This window comes from Nannobrachium achirus, assembly GCF_963921795.1.
Source record: "Nannobrachium achirus genome assembly, chromosome: 2".
NCBI classification, from domain to species: domain Eukaryota; kingdom Metazoa; phylum Chordata; class Actinopteri; order Myctophiformes; family Myctophidae; genus Nannobrachium; species Nannobrachium achirus.
In genome coordinates this window covers 74,214,514-74,236,938 of record NC_137811.1, presented here as the reverse complement: position 1 = coordinate 74,236,938, position 22,425 = coordinate 74,214,514, and the positions used below count along the sequence as shown (strand labels likewise).

The 22,425-nt window shown below is 44.7% G+C and overlaps 1 protein-coding gene across 1 annotated transcript in view; it reads left to right on the top strand.

Moving 5' to 3' along the window:
* Positions 1-5,937: 5,937 nt before the first annotated feature.
* Positions 5,938-22,425, top strand: part of znf1035 (zinc finger protein 1035) — a 30,140-nt gene continuing 13,652 nt past the window's right edge. Inside the window, exons 1-3 of the mRNA XM_080737945.1 lie at positions 5,938-6,148; positions 8,494-8,561; positions 9,718-9,786. The gene's annotated coding sequence lies outside the window, so the exon portion shown is untranslated. The remainder of the gene's footprint in view (positions 6,149-8,493; positions 8,562-9,717; positions 9,787-22,425) is intronic.

Genomic DNA, 22,425 nt, shown 5'->3' with positions numbered 1-22,425 from the left:
TTAGGAGGCGGAAACATGTTTGAACACAGAGCGAAATAATAGTTCAGAAGCTATGGTCACTGAACTCAATATTGGACCCGATCTTCACAAGCCACATAATATTAACAAAATTGCTAAATTACTAAAGTGGCTTTTTTCAGCAACACAACAAAGGAGAGAATCAACTTTATTATTGCTCTTTAGCTGTCCCAGCAACACACTCTCGCGGGATCTATAGCACCAGTAAACAGGACGTGCGCGAGATTTGCTGTCAGAGCCGGCGCCCACTTAGGAGGCTTTCTGTAGGATTTGTGTACCATGTCACACTCTAGTGGATCCAATGTTGTTGAGCTATCTTCATAAATTAAATATCTTTGACCAAACGGGCCAACATCCTGTCATCCACATTCTATTGGGCGTGGCCCCAGAGGCAAATTCAGAGCCGAGGGTGCAGTTTTTTCTTTGACTATGGGTTCCCAGATTGGTATCTGTGTGACGTGGGTGACCGCCCCTTTAGGAGACCAGAAGTAGGTCGCGAGGGTTTTAATTCCAATGGAATTTGAAAGCAGTGGGGGATGGGAAACTATTGGGATGCGGGCAGGGAGAGGCAACCACGGCCACTTATAATGAGACCATTGTGTCTACCTTTGGTTGTAATGGGATTGGCTATCTTGGTATTTTAAGGGTCTTTGGTTCAATGTCCTTTATTTCAACTTCAGTAATTCACAGTACAAGGTTGTCAGGGTGATAGAAACAGTTACATGTTGATCCAAACTGCTCTAATCCTAATGCATACTAGTTTCCTTTGCTAAATGCGGGTTAATTGACAGGTTGGGCTGTAACATCATCGTTTCAGGAATGATGCGTAGACCTATTGGGTTGTACAGACGGAGATGCAAAGCCGGCGTCTTCAGATTTATTCACTCTTGGAGACGGTTTCAACAATTTGCATATTCAGGCACCCAAAACGCCAGCTCTGCGAGGCAGAAAGGTCTAAACGATTAAAAGCTTATGCTGATTCAACTAAAATCAACTTATCCCTTGTGCTAACTTATGCTAACTCGACTGATTCGCCTAGCTACTAATGCTAGGCTAGATGCGCAAAGCGTGTCAGCGGCTATTTGCCCCGTGCTACTATTTGGAAATATACATATGCATACATAACTTGAAAGTCCTGATCCAGTAGGAGGCGTTATTCGGGTACTGTCAAGAAGTTCTGATCTTGTGTTTGAAGGATCATTGATCCATGAAGATTCCACATGGAGGGTAGACAAGGGGTTAAATGAAACACTCAACCTTTTAGGAGACGGTGTGCTCAACAGCCAGTAACAAGAACACATGCTAATTCATAAAGAGACAAAGTGACCACATGGCCATTGTTTTGTTTGTGTGTCACATCTCTTTGCATACACTGCCATGATAGGCTAGAAGGAGCATTTTAAGCTACAAAGGCAGAGTGGATCGCCAATGCCCTTGTAGAAAAACAATTGGAGTTGAGATTTCTTGTGGACAAAGTCCAGGTCTGACTCGTATCAAATGCCCTCTCTCTCCTCCTGTCTGCACTGTGCTACCTGATCTGCTGGAAAGATAACAATTCCACACCGTTTCATGTGCATTGGCAACCGAAGGTTTCTTTTTTTTCTACTGGATTTTCCCCCTCTGTGTATGGCAACAGCTTTGTTTGATTCTGAAGGAGTGTTCCAACTGCATCGATGGGTCGCCTCCAGTTTTGCACAACAAAGTGATTATTTCTGGTGAAGAATGCTTGCTGCCCCATTCGCCGACTCAACGTAAGACAATTGACTGACGACCAAGTCCTTTCCGAGGGATTCAACCACATCCCTGCTCAGATTCCCCAATGTTTTAGTTAAGCTGAGGCCTACAATCACACCCGGGAGCTGACTAGTGTTTACTCTCTGCCCAGTCTCGGCAGAAATTAGGGCGGGGCAGAAGGGCCTAATCGCAACCATCGCCCGGATTTCCCTAAAAGTCTGGGGATTCGAACCAGCAACCTTTGGGTCATGCACCTGTCACTGTGCTTCTACTGCTTTAATTCAACTGTCTTTACATGTGTATAATGGAGCAGACCCAATGTTTTTTTTCCCCTGAGCAAGCATTGATGGGCAAGAGAAAAACTCAAGAAGAACAAGGCTCTCTGTCTCCACCATCCATGTTCGGAAAGAGAGAGAGAGAGAGAAAGGGAGAGATTCCCTAAGAGCTGTAACGTATCACATTTTCACCCTTTTTGTATGGTATTGGAAGTCTTCAAATGTCTATTCAGAAAATGACTACTTCTTTGAGTGCAATAAAGGCACTTTACACAATTTAGGTATTTCAGTTAAACAATGGAATTTTGCTGAGCTCAAGTTGACCCCTCCCCCCTTCCCCCATTCCACCTGTGATATGATCATGTCAGACCACAATAACTAATGGCGTGATTTTAAATGTTCCTTTTATTCATGTTTCTTTTTCTCTTTTTCTCCCAATTTGAGTCATTATGGCAATTCCAAACTTATCTTGAGGAAGATCCTGCGTGACCATCTTTTAATCAATTCAATACTGCAGTGTTCCAGTGTATGCCAGGCATTCTTTTTTTTCTTCTTTTTGGTACCCAGTGTAATCACTGTCACTGCTGACCCCTACTGGTAGGTCTCGGGTAAGGCATAGACAACAAGGGCTGTGTCTTAAATTAAATCTTATTTCCTACACTTGCATCCTTTCCTTTTATGTGAGGAAACACAGAAGAGGAGAGAGGAAAGGATGAACATTTGTTTTGAGAAGTGGGACGTCAATTCCTCTGAAGTATCATGTCTATTTTTGACAACATCACAGGTGTTTGACCAACTCTGCGTTGTATTGTCAGCTGGAGGGGCGGAGTAATCACTCGTCATGCTGCTCAGCTTGCAAACACTTCCTTGTAGGAAGCATCAAGCTTTCCTACCTCCTCATTAATAAGGACCCGAGACAAAGCCTACGTCTCCTCCAATCACCAGACTCTTTCTTTCCCACCTGACCACCTCACTGGGATTGCGTGTGCGGGGAACATGCGCTCAGTTCAGCTCTCAACCTGTAGGAGTCGCTAGAGCAGCAACAGAGATGGGTGGGGTTGGATGACATTTGATAATCCTGTGAGGGAAATGTTTCAGCTTCACCCGTCTGATGGCTGCTCAGGTGGTCATCATGATGAGCGCTCAGAGAGCCATCAAGGGTTAAGTATCTTGCTCAGGGACGCTTCGACACTTCAACATCGATGGACGGGAAGGCGAACCGGCGACCTTCTGATGACCAGGCGCGTAATAGTGAATCGTAGCAGCATGCTGGCAAGTGCCGCCCTCCCTGCGTTCTCATTGGCTGAATGCAAGACTGAGAAAACATGGACGCCGCCATTAATTTTTTGAGAAAACGAGGATAGTTACTGACTTAACCGCAACGGAGGCGTGCCGTCTCAAGCGGACTTGACGAGTGAGCTAAAGCGAGTGAGTCACCGTGTCGAGCGCTGCTAAGTCAGCTTGAGCCGACTCATCGCCGTTCAAGTTACGTCCCGATAGGGACAGAAAAGTACATGTTTGGGGGTGAAGCGTCACTCAACGTGCCTCTGGCCAATCACAGCGCGTCTTTTCCGGGACTTGCCTGACAGGCGCTATCTTCCACCATCACGCTGACCTGACGGCCTCTCCTATGGCCGTCCCTAGATCACCATCCCTAACTGGCTTCCCATCCACAAACAGACAATCGTTTGTTGGAGTGTCGGTCAAGCCAGATGCACGGTGCAGGGTTCGAATCCTTGTCTCCACAGTGGCGGCCAGGAGCTTTATCCTTGCACCACCTGGACTCTGCATGACATTTTCTTCTTACGATAGCAAAAGCCCACTTTTGAATTGGCAACCAAAGGGTGCAAGTTGCTCTTCCAAGCTTTTTTGGGGTGTTCGTTCCCGGTTCGGTGGGGTGGGGTGGGGGTGGGGGGGAGGGTGATACAGAGCCAATTCTCTGTGTGTACTGTGGTCGCTGCCAACCTCAACAGATGGGCTTGGCTCCTCCTCTGATATACCGTGGAGTTTCCCTCACTGAACAGTAGGAGTCGCCAGTGCAACAACATGAACACACATCCCTGCTGACTTATAAAAAATTCGATATTCTCCCGCGTGTGAAGCCAAACATCTACGTTAAGGCAAGAGGGAAGCCCCCCCTCGGCAAAGGACATGTTAATGCTTTTGGGCTTCAGACAGAACTACTCTGCCACATCTTCAGAACCCCCCTCCCCTCCCCCCCGGTTAACACAATCCGGGTCACGGCACCAGTTTAACACCCGAGACTCAAATTCCGCATAGGAAACCAAGCATCTACCCCCCCCCCCCCCCCCCCCCCCCTTAACTTTTGGGCTTCAGGCAGAGCTACTCTGCCACACCTTCTCGCCCGCAAATACTGTTTGTTGAGCTGCCAGTAAGTGTGACCCTGGGTCACTGCCATGGAGTTTCCTCTATGGTGCATAAGGCACTGTAGTTACAACCGAGACTGAGACACTGTAGTTACAGCAGTAACTGAGGCAGGTTGTTGGAAAAAAAACAACAAGCCAAACAACAGGTGTCTTCCATACGTGCGAGTCCGTCCCGCGTTAGGTCGCATTTTGACCAGTCTGGCCTGTGACCAGAGAAGAGTTCGACACCTCTGCACTATGACGGTGGTTCTCAAAGTGGGGTTCGGGGACCCTCAGGGTTCCTCGAGGGGATTCCGAAATGGACCCTTACAAGTCTGTAACTCTTGAGAGTGTATGAACGGGAAGGAACCAAATGGACCATTTGGTTCCACTCGGTACACTCAGAGTTATGGGGTTATTGAGAACCGGTGCTCGACGCCTACCGGACACCGCTTGCTCCTACAACCAAGATCAGAACAGAAGGAGAGCCCAGTCATCAAGTTTGTTTGCATTCTTGGCTTGTAGAGCCCTCGCCTCCCATGAGGGGGGCAGTGTCAAACCACTGTAACATCAATGAACCCTAACCCTTTTCCACAAGTTGCTCTCTTTCCCTTTCTCTTTCTGTTAACCGATTACCTTGAGTCAAACTTAAATCTGGAAATAATTGTTTGGTATTAATTAGCAATGAATTAAAGCTTCTCTCATGTAGGCCTAAAACATGAAAGGACCTTTTGGGGAAAAATTCCCATGTGCCAATTTAAAATACCTCCAATACATACATACAGGAATACAACTGAATAAAAGTTGAGCAACTAAGCCCTTTCACCCGGCCCTTCCAACAAAGTAATGATACACATTTTGAATATACCATTTATTTTCCTTTGAAGTCGCTGCCGCACCACAGCAGCTGAGACAGTGCAGGGTTCCTTTCAGTTCAGGCAGCACTTCAGAGGAGCAGTGGAAAACAAACCACCATCTTGTATCTGCCGCCTGCTTCTTGCTCCCTCTGTGTTCTTATAGTCGCCTCCAAAATGGTGGATCTGTGGCTGCAGCTGCAGCAGCAGCACGCGGCAGAACATTAACCCTTTACAACCACGTGGTGTCTGTTCCACAGGCAGCGCTGAGCGGGGCTGAAGAAGTGGAATGCGCCAAAGTCCAGACTTATATCTCATATCTTACCCCCCCACCACCAACACCACCCCCCCAAACATCAGAATGAGGTGCTACAGACTGAGACAGACACCGGAGGAACCGTCCCAGGCAGAGGCAGCCATTGCACCCCAGGCCAGCAGTCGTCCTGCAGTACTCATAGGACGCCACCAGGGCACCAGACCAGCTCTGGCGCGCTCCCCGCCCGGAAGAAGCAGAGGGTCGTGATGATGATGATGATCCGGGATCCGGTGTGATCCAGAAACCAGCCGTGCGTCGTCAGTCGCGTTGCTGTGACTGACAGCCATAGAACGTGGAGGGGCGGGATCAGCCGAAGCTTCTCCTACCTTGTTATTGGTTATATTGGCGCTGTTGTGTAAGGCACAGACCCGAATTATTCGGGCGCATTGCTTAGTAAAAAAAAAAAAAAAAAAAGAGAGAAAGAGAAAGAATCCTAAAAAATACAAGGGACCTTTTGTTTCACCTTTTTTTTGTTGAAAGAGAGGTTAATAATTATTTAGCAGAGAACACATCATTCAAGAACCACATTGTCGGATACAACATCTAAACCACGGCCAGGAACCACGGAAGAAGCAATATTACCTGGTAAGAGGGTCCAAGCTATAGCCGAAGCCATTATGATAGTTAGTTGTGCTAGCTGGCTAGCCTAGCCTAGCCTAGCTACATGCTAGCTAGCTTCTACACATGTAGCTGCTGGGTGCTAACGGTTAGCCACCGCTACATTGTGTCCTGTTCCGCAAAACGCGCCACATTGTGTCAGATTGGCGTGTTGTGGTGCTGTACACAACATGGTACAATAGCAACAATGTGTTGTTTAGCAATTAGCCTCGGGGTTCCCCGTTATGTGGTGTTTGTTGTTGTTGTCTCCTATGAGACCAACAACCTTCTGGCTAACGGTAGCAGCTAGCTGGCTAACGAGCTAAACATAAGCCAACATCATCATTCACTAGTTTGTTACAGATGTCATTGTGCACAGATTAATGTCAGTATGGGGTTTAAATTGTCTCTTTCAGTCGTGTGTGGAGTTGGTGGTTGTTTTGCAAACCGTTTTGTTTTTTTACATACAAATATAATACGCAGTGTATCAATTATTATTAACACTAGCGAGGTGTGATGATAACATCAGTCTTTTTTTATTGTTTATCGTTGCTTCGTGTGCGATTGTCATTTAAACATTAGTATAATTATATTAGAAATGGAGCATTAATTGAACAAAGAATAGTAGACATTTACATAAATAACTGTGGCAAGGAAGGCACGCATCGTTTTTGCATGGATATTTGAATGAATCACACAACGTATAGCCTAGGCTAGGAGGTGCAGTGTGGTAACATGAGTAATAATAATATCAGTTTACTGAGTTCAGTGTATAAGTGACAATAATATCAGTTACAGGTTGATTGTTGTGTAAGTAAAATAACTTTACTTCAGACAGAGATCAAAGTTAATTCATGAGAGGAGAGGGGATAAGTTTCATTTATTTAACCTTTATTTACATGAATCTCATTGAGACCTGTAGTGTTATTTTCAAGAAAGACATGGTTTGGGCAACAGTTACAGTTGGTTACTGACACATACAGTAACACAGATATTACATTCAATACAATTTACAATGTAGGCATAAACACAATCATCACATGCATAGAGACAGTGTAATACCTCAGTAATAATCTAGGATCATTGGTAAACCAGCCTGAAGAGTAATAATATAATTTAAGACATTTGTACATTAAATACAAACTATATTATGCTGGGTCAACAAATTAACCTAACAAAATAACATTGATTGATTGATTGAAGACTTTATTAGAAGTTTGCGTAGGAAAAGGTACAGTTTCATGACAGTACAATTCACTGTTACAGGGTCAACTAAAAGGATTCCTCCTCAAAAGAGCTTTTGGGCTTGTTTCAATTTAGGTCCTTTTTTAACTCGTATAACATAGAATGAAAGATAAATATAGAACACAGTACTATGCAGAAAAAAACACAATGCAAAATAATACAGTACTATGCAGAAAAACACAATGCAAAATAAATGGTATTCACACTAGAAATGTCAGGGGGAGGTAAGGATAGGCTTTGTTATCTTTTACCAGTTTCATCACATTAAAGTGCTTAAACGGAATTAAAAACTGCTAAGTTCAAGTGCAGCCCGCCTGCTTACATTTTGAATCACGAGGTAGACGGCTTGTGTTCCTTCTGTAGCTAAAGATAACACAGGTTTTAGCATTTGTAAATAAAGTCAAACTTAGTTTGACATGAGGGGGTTGGAGTTGGCGGGGGGTTTATTGACTAGTAGAGCTACTGCTGGGTCAAATGAAGACCTGTTGAAACCTGTGTGGGTGTGTTTTATGTTCTAGGACAGGTCACTGTTTCCCAAACAGTGGGTCGGGACCCATATGTAGGTCGTGGAGAAATGTTTATGGGTTGCAAGTAAATGTCTCCTTTTTTTATTATTATTATTATTTTATTTTTTTACGGTTCCTACATTTAAAAAAGGTTTCAACGAAAGAATCCCAACTTGTCATCAATTCAAAACAATTCCAAAAATTTTCAAAAGTATTTGATGCATGAAATGAAAAAAATTCAATAATTGCCATAAATACACATTGTGCACTGAGTGCTGCTCCAACTGAAACGTGCACATTGTCCAACATAAAGCAGTTTTCCTACATTTAGCTGAGCAGTCACCTCCGACAGATGCCCGGGTGTCCCTAGGATTGTTCCAATATGTGTCACGTAGAAGAAAATAAATCATTACAGCAAATAGAGGGAGTCACAACAAAGGGCACATTGATTGCGTTCTTAGCTTTTTGGAGAACATGTAGCTACCACTTTGTTTTTAAAACCATTGTTTGTGTTTTTACTATTGTAATTGACTTCCTAGATGCTCATTTAATAAAACACACTTTGTTCATTGTCTCTTGCAGGCTGACAGGATCGACAGTCATTCAACATATCAAAGTTTGGATTAAAGCGGATGCTTGTTGACAATAAGGTAAAAGAAAATATATACAGTATGTTTTGCCCTTTTTGTTTGTGGTGCGTTTTTGTGGTACTTGTCTGTTTGCATGATGGGTAGTTTGATTGGGGATTAAATGGATGTGGACATGAATTATTGCGACCATAGGTCTCAGATTAGTATGTGAACAGTCACAGCTTGTCCGTATGTATCTCTGTCTGTCTGTCTGTCTGTCACGCCTGACACTGTGGTTCTATGGGTTTGTTGCTCTGACATCACTGTGATGTCAGAGGAACCACTCTTAACAAAATGGGTTTGCCACTCTGACATCACGCTCTGGCTTCACTGTGATGTCACACTAACAGAATCCCTTTTAGGGAGGTCGCATGTCGCCCTGAGACGTCTTACTTGTTAATGAGATACTACAGGTTTGACTTTTGTTTTGACCATAATTTGGATAAGCTAAGACTTTCATTGATCCTGTGACGTTAAGGGATGATTGATCCTGTGGCCGTGAGGGATGATTATTATCATAATTTTTGGAGAGTTGATTACCAATATTTTGTACTAAAGAAAACATATCAAATTACCAAAATTGCCGATCTACAAGCTCAGTGTGTAGAGCAGGGGTGGGCAACTTTGATGATGTAGAGGGCCACTACATTTTCATACTCACTCCAGAGGGCCACAATGCATATACATAGTAAAAATAGCAGATCTACAAGCTCAAAACGTGTCGCAGTGTGACATGTTTTGAGCTTGTAGATCTGCTATTTTTGAATTGGAATTCTGAAAAGTAACCTTTTTTTTTCTTCTTGTTTTTAAATTTCAAATACATTTATATTTTCTTATGTTAACTATGTATACAAATACATTGGACATAAAAAAGTACAATAACATTTTAATACTAGTCATTTAGCTACTAATATAGACTGAAGTAGCTGTCATTTTTCCATGTTTGGAATTGTAACAGCTGAAATCAATAATATATCAGTATTTTTATTAACCTGCGGGCCGCAATAAGTGAAGGTGGGGGCCGCAAGTGGCCAGTTGCCCATGTATGGTGTAGAGAGATGCAACCCGTTGTGTGTCTATTATTTGGTGTATTTTGATGTTTTAAAACAATATTAAATTACATAGCTCCTCAGATACGATGCGAATATGAAACTGTGCCATTGTCTCTTCTCTGCAGGCTGACGGAGGACGGACCAAGACGCTCTACATCTCCAGATCTGGACTGAAGTGGAGGCCTTGAAACAAGGTTGGTGTGTTTGTCATTTGGTTTGGTTGTAGTTGTTCTCATGCTTGATTGTTTGGAGGATTGGCATTATGACATCATTGGGTCATAAACTAGAGGTGCACACAGTTGGTAACAATGCGGGCTGTTATAGTGATCCGGGGAGCCAGCAAGGAGGCAAGTTGGCAAGGCAACCTTTTTATTTGTATAACACCTCAACAAGGCAATTTCATAGTGCTTTACATATTACCCATTTAGGCCTAGAATTATTGAATGCTTTAACCAGTGAAAAATAGCAGATATACAAGCTCTCTGCGAGCTTGTAGATCTGCTATTTTTATTTTTTTTAAGTCGTGAAAATGTGTGCAAATCTTTGAATATACAGTATGTATTTTCAAAGCGAACGTTTGTAACTCAAATTTTGCTTCTGGGTGGTCCCTGACTCCCTGGAACTAAATATTTTGAGATTCGGGTTCTTCGGCCAAATACATATCATTTTGGGGGTCCTTCACATGAAAAGGTTTGAGAACCACTGACATAGTAGTCTCAAGAACAGACTAACTGAGCTCCAGTTGAAGTGAAAAGGACCTTTTCTTTGACGATGGCTAAGCCAGATTGCTGACATCGGGTCAAAATTCAAATTTTCATGATTTTTCAAAAATGGCAGATCTACAAGCTCGCAGCGCGGCACTCGCGCTGTAAGCTTGTATATCTGCTATTTTTCAGTAGTTAAAGCATAAAATAATGATACACAGTAAGGTGTACCCGTTCTAAATGGGTTAAGCATTAAGACATCAATACACAGAGCAGCAAGAGAGTGCAAAATAAATCCATTATCCACAAGTTTCCAGCGCCCCATCGTGCATTGCGCAGAAGGTGGCAGTTCCGGGTTAGCAGCTGCGTCGCAGCCGAGCCGAGTGTGACGTAATCATAATCAGCCAACGCATTCGCTTATATTAATAACAATACCCGGAGGTGTCCCACACATAATTCGACAGTAAATTCCTGTGGAAACGGGTGGATAAAAAAGGACATTTTGAGGCCGTTTAAAATCACAGTGCAGATGAAAGATTAAAAAAAAAAACAATAACAAGCAGCGGCAAACAGAAAAGAGAAACAAAATAATACATTTATCATAAAATATCCTCTCCACCATCTTTGTGTTTAGTTGCAGGCAGCAGACCTGCAGTTTTCTGGGAGGTCGTTCCAGATAAAAAGCGAACTCTGGTACTCCACGTTTAGTTGTGATTCTGGGGACAGAAAGTAGACCTGAGTGGACTGGATGGTTCATGATGGACTTCAAGAGATCATTTAATTTGGCCCAAAGCCACTCAACGCTTTAAACACCAACCGTAGTATTTAGAAATCAATGATTGTACAGACATTGAGCCAGTGTAAGAAATGGAGGGATATCGCCACTCCAGGGAGGGTAATGCTCCAGGCACCTTGCACAGAAGGGTGGTGTTCGGTTCAATCCTGTCATATTGACCTGTAGTTCTAATATATTAAGGTACCTCATACACTATTTAATATAGCAACCAGGATTTTATCCAGAGCTATATGCAAAGTGCAAGGTTTAAATACATGGCATGAAGCCTAGTCGACAAACGAGAAACTGTAAACGGTCAGGTAAACAGTGCAATGACAACAATGAAGAGCTACAAAGTAACTAGGATACCAGGTAAACATCAAACCTAGCATCTGTCTAAAACTCATCTTAATAACGTTCTTAGTTATTCGAGAAATGACACGAGGACAGAGGAGTGCAAGAGGTTGAGTTTTCAGACTGGTGTAAAATGGGGAGAGAGTGCTCTGCACTGCAGTCCTGACTGAGAGGGGTGTGGCATTGTACAGCTTGGGAGCCAGGAGAGAGGAGGACGTCCTTGGACGCTTGGAGTGTTGGCTAGGCTGGGGTATCGTAAGGAAGGGAGGGACAGACCAGACCTCCTGTGTTGTTAGCTGATAGATAAGTGGGAAGGGGTGGATCATGTACTGAAGGTACGGGGGTGTTGTGTCATTGACTGCCTTGTAGGTCATCTCCAGTGATTTGAATTTGCTGCAGGCAGCACCTGAAAGCCAGTGAACGGAATGCAGAACAGCAGAAGGGGTAGACAACGTGTGAAAATTCTTTAAAGTCCAGACGAGCTGTGATTAATTCTGGATCAGTTGAAGGTGTTTGAGTGAGAATTCCGGCACCCCATAGTGCTTGTCTTCTCCTCTATCCTCTTGTCACGGTTTTCTGATACTAGTTTACTATGCAGATATATCTTGGTCAATTGTTATCTACATTTCTGACTATTGACATGTTCACTCTGCTTATTAGTGTGGATACCACACTGTCCAGGACCACTCCCAGGTTCTTGGGAGTTTGAACAGGGTTGTCGATACTAGGGTTGGGATCTGGAATCTGTTCTCATCACATTTGGAACCGTTTTTATCTATACAGAGCTGGTTATGTGGACTTCTCACTGTACTATCTGTTGTCAGTTCAGTACAGTCTAGACTAGTCAGACCAACAGTGCAGCTCTAGGACTTGGTTGAAGGAGTTAGCCACGCTTGTTAGTAGGAGAAATGCGTTGTTTGTCTTAGGCAATGTTAACAATTAAAAGACTAATAATGGCATTGTGCAATGTGTAGCTATGAGTAGCATGTAGGCAATCTACAAGCTCACAACACATAGCAATTTTGAAAAGATTCACCTGAACGTTAACACAACCCTTTGGACTTCAACCCCCCTCCCCACCAAGTTTGATGAACTGTTCCACCCCTGGTTTTTGTGAAAGGAGCTTAATTGTCCATGATGGCTAGGAGTTTGTTACTCATCCTCCTATTGGCCACCTCCTCCCGCCACCGTGTTCACGGTTGTACCGAGGACAGAACCAGCATTTGGGGCGGCTGTGGCTCTGGCTCAGGAGGTAGAGCAGGTCGTCTGATTATCCATGGGTCAGCGGTTCAAATCCTGGCTCCTCCTTTTCACATTGAAAAGTGTCCTTGGGTAAGACATTGAACCCCGTATTGCCTCCAAGTGAGGACGCTGGCGTCGACAGTTCGCCACTTAACCTCCTAATGTATAGATGAATGAACCATTGTAAAGTGATTTGAGTACTTGGGAAAAGCGCTATAAAAATGCTAGAAAGGTGCAATTCTGGGAAATTGCAAGTGTTTCAAGGAATCCACTGGGAAATGAATCCCGTCTTACCATTTATTCGCTTTTCTCTTATGCAAAGGTTAACAAAAAGCAGTTTCACTTTGTAGGCAAAAAAATGTCTGACCTAGAAAAGTAGTGTGTTGCCTACATCAACCACACTTATCCATATTCATTGATTCATAATAAATATTCCAATAATCCAGTTCAGCCTCTCCCGGCATACCACTGCACACACTACTGCACCGGCCACCACTGACTGGTAGAGCACGTTCAGTCCTGCACACGCCTCCTCAGGAAATAAAGCAGAGTTTAGCCCCTATCCAGCCCAGGTTATTGTTTAAAGTGTCCTTGTAGCTGTGGACCACCTCCCCATCCTCTCTCTGGATGGAGACATTGAGGACCCCAGTCTTCCCTGAAGTCCACCACCACCCTCTGCTTTGTCTTGTTGCTGTTGTTCAGCTTACACCACGCGGAATTGTTAGCGTATCTCTAAAGATGGCAAGTATTTGTGTTTTGCCTGAACAAGAATCAGCTATAGCCTGATAAACACGTGAATTCCCATCATCACATGTCTTCTGCAGACCGGTCCGGCCCCAAGCGCTGTGTGGGCGGGCGTTTTGCAGAAGCCAAAAAGTGGATGGGCCAATCAGCGTCTTGTAAATCACAGGGTGCTTAGTGCATATGCTGATTGTCTCTTCCACTTTTTGGTTTCTGCAAAACGCCCACATAGTGCTTGGGGCCAGACTGGCCTGTAGAAGACTGCATGATAATGTGAATTCACATGACCGAGATGGTTACCACGTCTACATTGTCGCATCACAAGATTACAGGTGTAAAAGAGTGGGTAAAATCAGTTGTGTGTGTGTGTGTGTGTGTGTGTGTGTGTGTGTGTGTGTGTGTGTGTGTGTGTGTGTGTGTGTGTGTGTGTGTGTGTGTGTGTGTGTGTGTGTGTGTGTGTGTGTGTGTGTGTGTGTGTGTGTGTGTGTGTGTGTGTGTGTGTGTGTGTGTGCGCGTGTGCGTGCTCTCAATATTTGCACAGTAAAGGATAGAGGCTGATGAGGAGGGCAGTCAGAACTGTGAGCTGGCCTGGGTGGCAGCAGCACAGCTCTGTCCACCCAGTCCCACACTCACCCCTGCATCCTACAGACACCCAGTCCCACACTCACCCCTGCATCCTACAGACACCCAGTCCCACACTCACCCCTGCATCCTACAGACACCCAGTCCCACACTCACCCCTGCATCCTACAGACACCCAGTCCCACACTCACCCCTGCATCCTACAGACACCCAGTCCCACACTCACCCCTGCATCCTACAGACACCCAGTCCCACACTCACCCCTGCATCCTACAGACACCCAGTCCCACACTCACCCCTGCATCCTACAGACACCCAGTCCCACACTCACCCCTGCATCCTACAAACATTAGCCTGTTGGTCAGGTTTGTAATCCATAAAACAATGCGGGAGGGAGTCCACCTGCTTTGCTTATCTGAGAGAAGGGCATTTTTATGACCACATGAAAACTAGTGTCCCAGTTCTTGGGTGAAAATGGATCTACAAGTTCACAGTGTGTCAGATCGTGAGCTTGAAGATTGGCTATTCTTTGCTAAAGAGATTTATAGTAGAGGGGGGAAAAATGGAGTGACCTTATCTGAAAGGGAGTGAGCTGAGCTCTCTCTGTAGCAGGTTAGATAATGGCGTCAGGACATGCACACCAATGTCTGCTTGGTCACCTGACAAACTGCATGGGGTCCAAGGCTGTCTCCACCAGGGCCCTGTTTGTGCTACACCACGGTCGGGCACGTATCAATATTTAGATGTGCCGCTGTTTCGAGCGGCCAGTAGACCGAGGCTAACGCTAACCTGCCGATGCAGGTGAATGCTAACCCAAAGCCTAAACTTTATTCCTAACACTAACCCTTACCCTAACCTTAACCGGAGTACTGGAAATTCGAAAGCAATTGGACATGGAAATATCTAGATTTTGCCCCATGGTCTCCATGGTGTTCAGAACACTGGGGGTTCCTTTTCTTTGTTACCTGGTGTACCGGGTAGGGATGCACCGACTAATCAGCCAAACATCGTTATCAGACGATACTCTGCTTGTTGACTGCCATCCGAGTGGCAGAAAATACGATGATGACAGTGACACTCGCCGATAAATGGACGATGTCTATCATATATTATGTGACTGAATCTGTGCTTGTTTAGCTGAAAGATTTTGAAACGGATTTTGAAAACTCTTAAAAGTATTTTTTTTTTCTTTCCTGGCACCAAAGGGGGGATGCGTTTCCCCAGCTCTCTGTTCACCTGAGACACATACTGATGATGGAGCTGCTGGGCTGCAGGCAGTGGTGTTGAGAGGAAGGGAGGGGGGGGGGGGGAGTGGTCTGAGGGCTGCTGAGCAGGGCTGGAGGTGACCGCAGTTTTCCCGGTGAACCTAAGCACAACGGTGGGGGCCGATGGGCAAGGAGTGTCGCGAGCTTATGAGAAACGACTAAAACGAGACCTCACTAGGCTACTAGCCTTAAAACCTGGCGAAAACAGTTGCGTGCAATAGCGCAAGATTAGATGAGGACAAAGGAAATCATTAAATGGAAAACATTAAATTAACTTCTGAAAAGGGCTTCTAAAACTGGTAGGACCGCGATCTTGCCACACGTGAATAATTGTGGTTGTAAACTAGCCTAACATTAAGACGCTCCTCTTAATGTAAGGCTAGTTGTAAACAATAACACAGACAATATGAATCCTTAGTCTAGTAGTGGGAAGAAGGGGTTATCATCATGGCCCCAAATAACTATTAAATATCTTGCAATTGGCTCTTAGGAAATCGGCAAGAGTGCCTCTCATTACATAAAGCTATATAACCTCTCCATCATTGGCAATAGTCAGTGGTATTGTGTTCCCCACACTCCCGTGCCCCCACCGTTGCGCTTAGGTTCACCGGGAAAACCGCGGTCGCGGCAGACAGTGGTGTTGAAGGGGGGGGGGGGGTCTGAGGGCTGGAGCAGCTGGGGGGAGTGGGAGGAGGATGGAATGGAAGGTCATTGGAGGAGCAGGGGGGAGTAGACGGGAGGACATGCTAGAGAGAGCGAGTCACTGGTGAAGCTGGGTGGGGGGAGGGAGACGCAAACACAAGCAGCCAGAGATGAGCTGGAATCTGAGTGAAGATGAGGAGGAGTGACAGCAATGTGTGAAGCATAGGCCTGTCGTTCCTAGTGTTGCCGGCCGTGTCTGATGATAGAATGTGGGGCGGCATAGCTCAGGGGTAGAGAAACCGTTATTAGAGCACGAAGGGTTCCCGAAGGGTTCCCAGTTCGAATCCGGGCTCCCCCTGAGTTAATGTCGAAGGGTCCTTGGGCAAGACTCTGAACCCCACATTGCTCCCGGTGAGCAGGTTGGTGCCTTGCATGGTTTCCTCCGCCACCGGTGTATGAATGTGTGTGTGAATGGGTGAATGTAATGCACAATCTATGTAAAGCGCTTTGGATAAAAGCGCTATATAAATGCACCATTTGCCATAGAAGATGTTTGGAGTCTTCTTCACCAATAAACCTCAGCTTTAGAGCTCGTTTTGGCTCATTCATGGTGCTACACATCATCCTGGCAGTGTTATTTGTTCCAAGCCGGTTTGGTTGTTTGTGCCAATCTGAGTGGCACAGCACAACTAGAGATGGACCGATTGCAAAATTCTTGGCCGGTACCGATCCAGCGGTTTTATGAAGGTCTGACCTGCCAAAACCGATTTTTCCGATACCGATTTCTTTAGCTAGAATGTATTTAACTAGAAAATAGGGTTGCTCCAATACCCTTTTTTTCAGGCCAAGTAGGCCTACAAGACATACTTCAATGTGAGTACCAATAAGCTAGAAGAACACTAATGCCAAATCAATCACAATAGTACAATATCCAAAATCATAGACAATATCCAGTCTAATATGACCGTCTGGAAAGCAGATTACACATGCTTTTTTCCCATTCTTTTTGGAGACGACATTGACACAGGATTATGGAATATATCCTTACATTGCAAAGCACCATCTGTATTCTGTAGGCTGCCACTAAGTAGACTGGCTGCTACTTGCTATACTTTAGTCACAGGACCAGCGCATCATGCTGTGCAGTGCCATAGACACAATTGGCCTAAAACCGGTATTTATGTCAGTGACCTGCCGGTCACCGATTTGGCCGGTTTGATATCATACCTGCCGATTTTTGATATTGGCCGATTCCGATGTCCATCCCTAAGCACAACCCTGCTTTACTTTCTCTAAGAATCCTGAATCTAAATGTAGGTTATAGTTGTTGAAATGCTGTTTTGGTAGCGCTTCTACGATGGTGAGACGGACAAGGTTAAATAATTCAGCCTCAAAGTTCATCCTTCTAGGTCACCACCGTATTGCTTTCTTCCATCCACTCTCTGTCTAGAGAGCGCACGCTATTGACCACTGCCATAGACCTGTCCTCTTGACAGCACATTTGCTTGCATTAGCATATCTTACCTTGTATGTACTTTAACTTTAACCCCTTTCAACCCAATCTATTAAATCCTATTTGTTATGGCACAATCAATTGGCTTTAATTGTCAATCAGAGTAGCGATCACATTGTAAAAGTGGTGTGTCTGGTGTGGCTGTATGTATCATGTCTTTCTACATTAAATATTTAGGCATGAGTTTGGTACTGCGACTGGCCACTGGGTTTCTGCATTCATAGATCATTCTCCTGCTTCCCCAAACACCTTGTTGTTGTGTCCAGTTATAACAGTGCAAGCCCCACGTATAGCTCCCTATGTCATGCACACCACTGTAGGTCTCACCACCTTCTGAACCCTGCTCCTATTTCTAGTTTCAGAGGCCTAGGCCAGACTGAGCTGGATATTTCATATATCTCAGTTTTTCAGATATCCACATAGAAAAATATCTAGGTCCACACGACAAAGATATCTTGGTCTAACATAAGTCCCCAGACAAGCACACACACAGTAAAGTCTTCAGAAATATCTGGGTTCCATGCCTACACGGATCCAGTGAATCGGATATTTGTCTCCACCAGCCGAAGGCTGAGGGAGAGTTATGTTTTCCCCTCCGTCCGTCCGTGCGTCCGTCCGTCCGTGCGTCCGTGCGTCCTCGCAGTTTGTGTGCGCCTAATCTCAGTCGCCGTTGGCCCGGTCGCTGCCAAAGTGAGCACACACATTCCCTGGATGCCAATCTAGAACCTCTGCCCTAAATTTTTCAAATGGGCCTTTTCTAGCGCCACCTAGTGGCCGATGTTCGCAAGACACATTTCTGTGCACTACTCTTACAGATTTTGTCCAAAAATCATACAAATCGGTAGGCAGTATCTCGACAGTCATGTGATTGACACGGATCTGTCCGATTTTTCATATTCCATCCTGATTGGCTAAGATTGGCTTCCAAAGTTTGTAGGATCGAGCCGTTTTGAACAAAATGCCTCAAATCACAAACGCAAAGTGCGATTATCATGAAATCGCGCACACACGTTCCCACTAGGCCGAGGAAGAAATGCCACTTATTTATTTTTTAAAATCAGCCTCATGGTGGCGCTATAACAGGCCGATTTGTGGTTTTACCTATAACTCCACCGATCAGTTTCAAACTTTGCAAGCACACTCCCTAGAAGCTAAGGATAAACCTTTGCCCTGCATTTTTCACATAAGCCTTTTATAGCGCCACCTTTGGGCCGACTTATGTAAAACACATTTTTGGATATTACTCCTTGAGATTTTATCCAAAAATCACGCAAATCGGTACACAGTATCTCTATAGTCATGTGATCAAGTCCGATCCGTCCGATATTTCATATGCCATCCTGATTGGCTAATATTAGCTTCCAAAGTTTGCCTGGTGGAGACCTGTGCTCGGAAGAGCACTGCTTCTAGTTTTCAATGTCTTCACTTATTTATCCGGTTTAAAAAATATCCAGTTTCGCGGCCGAAATATCCAGCTTTGTGTGGCTGCAAGCCCCAACCGCACAAAGAAATGTCTAGCTTCAGAAATATCCAGCTTCATGTGGCTGCTAGCCCCAATAGCACAAAGAAATGTCTAGCTTCAGAAATATCCAGCTTCATGTGGCTGCTAGCCCCAATAGCACAAAGAAATGTCTAGCTTCAGAAATATCCAGCTTCATGTGGCTGCTAGCCCCAATAGCACAAAGAAATGTCTAGCTTCAGAAATATCCAGCTTCATGTGGCTGCTAGCCCCAATAGCACAAAGAAATGTCTAGCTTCAGAAATATCCAGCTTCATGTAGCCGGCACCAGAGTGAGCCCTGAGGCTGTCCAACTCCTGTTTCTGCTTTGGGTCATTTAGATATTGCCACCAACGCAGGTTTGTCCAGCATTGGTGTCCAACTCTTTGGTCAACATTTAGAATGCATGGTCAGCGTGGTGACTGTGGTGAACATTTAGAATGCATGGTCAACGTGGTGAATCTGCCTGGTGGTTCACAATTCTGTCAGAAGCTCTTTCTGTGATTGCTGCCAATACAGCATGACTCTTCCTCAACATATTTCTAAAGGTTTTAGAAAGATTACTTTAAGCTGTTGTTTTCGGGTTGTCGTTTTATTGTATTCCGAAGATGCCAAAGCTAAGTAAGGTAGAGTGGCACAGGAGGTAGATTGGCTGTACTGCTTGGGAATCAGAAGGTTCTAGTTTTGATCCCAGTCCCCCCTGCTTTAGTGTCAAAGTATCCTTGAGCAAGACACTGAACCCCTAGCTGTTACCAATGAGAAGGTCTTGCATGGTGTCCTCTGCTGTCGTGGTGGTTTGTGAATTCATCGTCTACCATTTTACTGAGAATTGTTACGGGAACTGCAGCCATGCTTTGCCACCATCTGCTCTGTTTTCCTGTGTACTAGCTCATGCTTCAGTATAACCATATTTGGCAAGACTAGCTCAGCTCTGGACCAATGAGCGAGTTGAAACTCGACACAGAGAGATGATTGCCCTTGGCTGCGCCTCTCATGATAAAAAGGAGTGGAAGTACAGAGACGGAGGCTTCAGCTTTTGAATTGTAACATCTTAAACCATATATACCTCATTGACCGGGGTCCCCCAGGGCTCTCTACTTGGCCTCTCCTCCTTTTTCCCCTCTACACCAACGGTATTTGCTGAAAATAGCCGATCTACAAGCTCACAACACATCACGTTTGCGACAGGGTTGTGAGCTTGTAGATCTGGCGTTTTCGCTGATTGTTCGGCTTTCATGACGTGCCCGGAATATGGACGTCGTTGGGGTTCAATCGGTGAATGTTTATTTATACAGCAAGGAAACCTTTTGTGCTAGGCTTTATCACTACTGTATAAAGAATTATTACTGTATTTCCTGCCATGCTCAAGTCTCTTTGTACCCAGTGTGGTGAAGTGACTGGTCCTCCCTTAAGGAGCCATGTTAAATCCCTGGAGGAACAATGGATCACTAGTTACTATGATTTCCATAGAAAGGGAAGGGGACAGCAAGTAGGTGCAGATCTCAGCCTTGCTTTCTCAGAAAGAAAGCCCGGGGAATGTGGCAACAGACAGTATGGGCAGGGCCTTGGCAGAGGAAGGGCAGGGGGGGGGGGGAATCCAGATTCTGGTTCTAACACTACGTCACCCGCTCTCTCACAGTTAAAGCCACGCCTGACAGAGTGAGCCGCTCGCTGCCTGCTCTTTCTGTCCTCCATTTCCAGTGTGAGGTTCCCCAGACCTCTCTCCCTCCCTCCCTCCCTCCCTCTCTCCCTCAGCTCAGAGCGGAGGGAGACTGCAGGGCTGGCCTCCTCCAGGGCCGGGCCTCAAGGTGACACGCATCACAGGCGGACTGCGGCAGTCGGTTGGTTGCCTTGCCTGCAGAAACCCCGGGACTTAACAGCTATGACAGGAGGGAGGGGGGAGGGGGAGGAGGAGCTCTCTGCCAAGAGCTGAGAAATGTCTCTTTGTGTGGAAAGGAGAACCTGATGATAATCAGAAATACCGGGGAGAAGGAAATGAGAAGTCGTTTTAAAGCGGCGTTTGCAGCCGTTGCAGCTGACAACTATTAGGCTGTCTCTCTCTCGGGAACTAGTACATCAGAACCGGAACATCCTGCGTCAGTGGTCCTATTTCCTAAAACAAAAAAAATGCTATAGAGTACTGAAGTCCAGTCCCTGTTGGAAAATAACAATCATCCTCTTAGAATCATCTCATATTATTGCCGCCTGGCTCTTTTGTTGTTGGGGGGGGGGTTGGGCGTGACCCAGGTAGGATGCATAAGTTATGTCCGTTTCGGTGCTCCATACCTACCCAGGAAGCTGCTCGCAAATGACTCTTTGTCTATTGGTTGGAATGCCCACATTAAACTTCTGCATTTACCCATAACCAGACCTGTTCGGAACTGGGAGGCACAACACCATTTGTAACGTGCAGGTGTAAATGATGGCCAAACCGTTGAGGCAGAGCCATCCCAGTTGGCCTCACTACAGCCACGTTAAAGGACCTACACCATGAATTTTCACTTTTTCTATTTTAAAACCTTTTTTTGGGGTCCCACTGGCACCTTCTATCCTCACAAAGTCCTATTTCTGACCGTCTTTCTCTGGTTTTGGGCAGACAGAGATGAAAAGCTTTCCACGGGTTCTCAGAACAGTGCTGTTCTGAGAGTTGACGAGAGTGACGTCACTCTCGGATTCCCGTTTTTTTTTTTCAGAGTAAAAAAAAAAAAAAATTCAAAAAAAAATTTTTTTCAAAAAACTTTTTTTTTCAAAACTTTTTTTTTTTTTTAAAAATGCAATTAATTAGTTTTTTTCAAAAACAATTTTTTTCAAAACTTTTACAAAAAGATTTTTTCAAAAAAAAAATTCAAAATCTTTTTTTTCAAAAACTTTTTTTTTTCAAAAAACTTTTTTTTTTCAAAAAACTTTTTTTTTCAAAAACTTTTTTTTTAAAAACTTTTTTTTTTTCAAAAAACTTCTTTTTTTTCTGGAAAAACCCCACTAGATGCGCCCCTGAGCAAACAGAGGCCGTTTTGGTATTGCAGCTGGAGAGCCTCATTATAGTAGAGCTAGAACAATGGTCAGAGTGTTTTTTGAGGGTTAAAACCTGTCTAAGACTCAATTTTGAGCATATATTTATACAAAAAATATAGTTTTAAAAGCATGGTGTAGGCCCTTTAACATTAACCCAGTTGTCTGTGGTAATGCAGGCCCGTTTCTATCTTGTCCAGGCTCTCTGCCAGGTTGGCTGCTGTTCGGGGCATATCTGCCTGGTATGTTGTTTTCCAAACAGCGGTACCTCAAGGACCAGTGCTCTACCAGATGTAGTTGACGTTAACGGTTGCTTCCCACTGAAAGATAAACCCTCTTTCTATTCGCTTGAATTTGAACTTTAATCACGTTGTGTGTGTGTGTGTGTGGGGGGGGGGGGGGGGGGGGTTGGAGTGAACGTTGCCTCTGTTGAAACATTCCAGCTGGAGTGAAAGTACAGTGGCGGCAACTTTGCTTTGACTACTATGTAATTGCACTGCTCAAACAA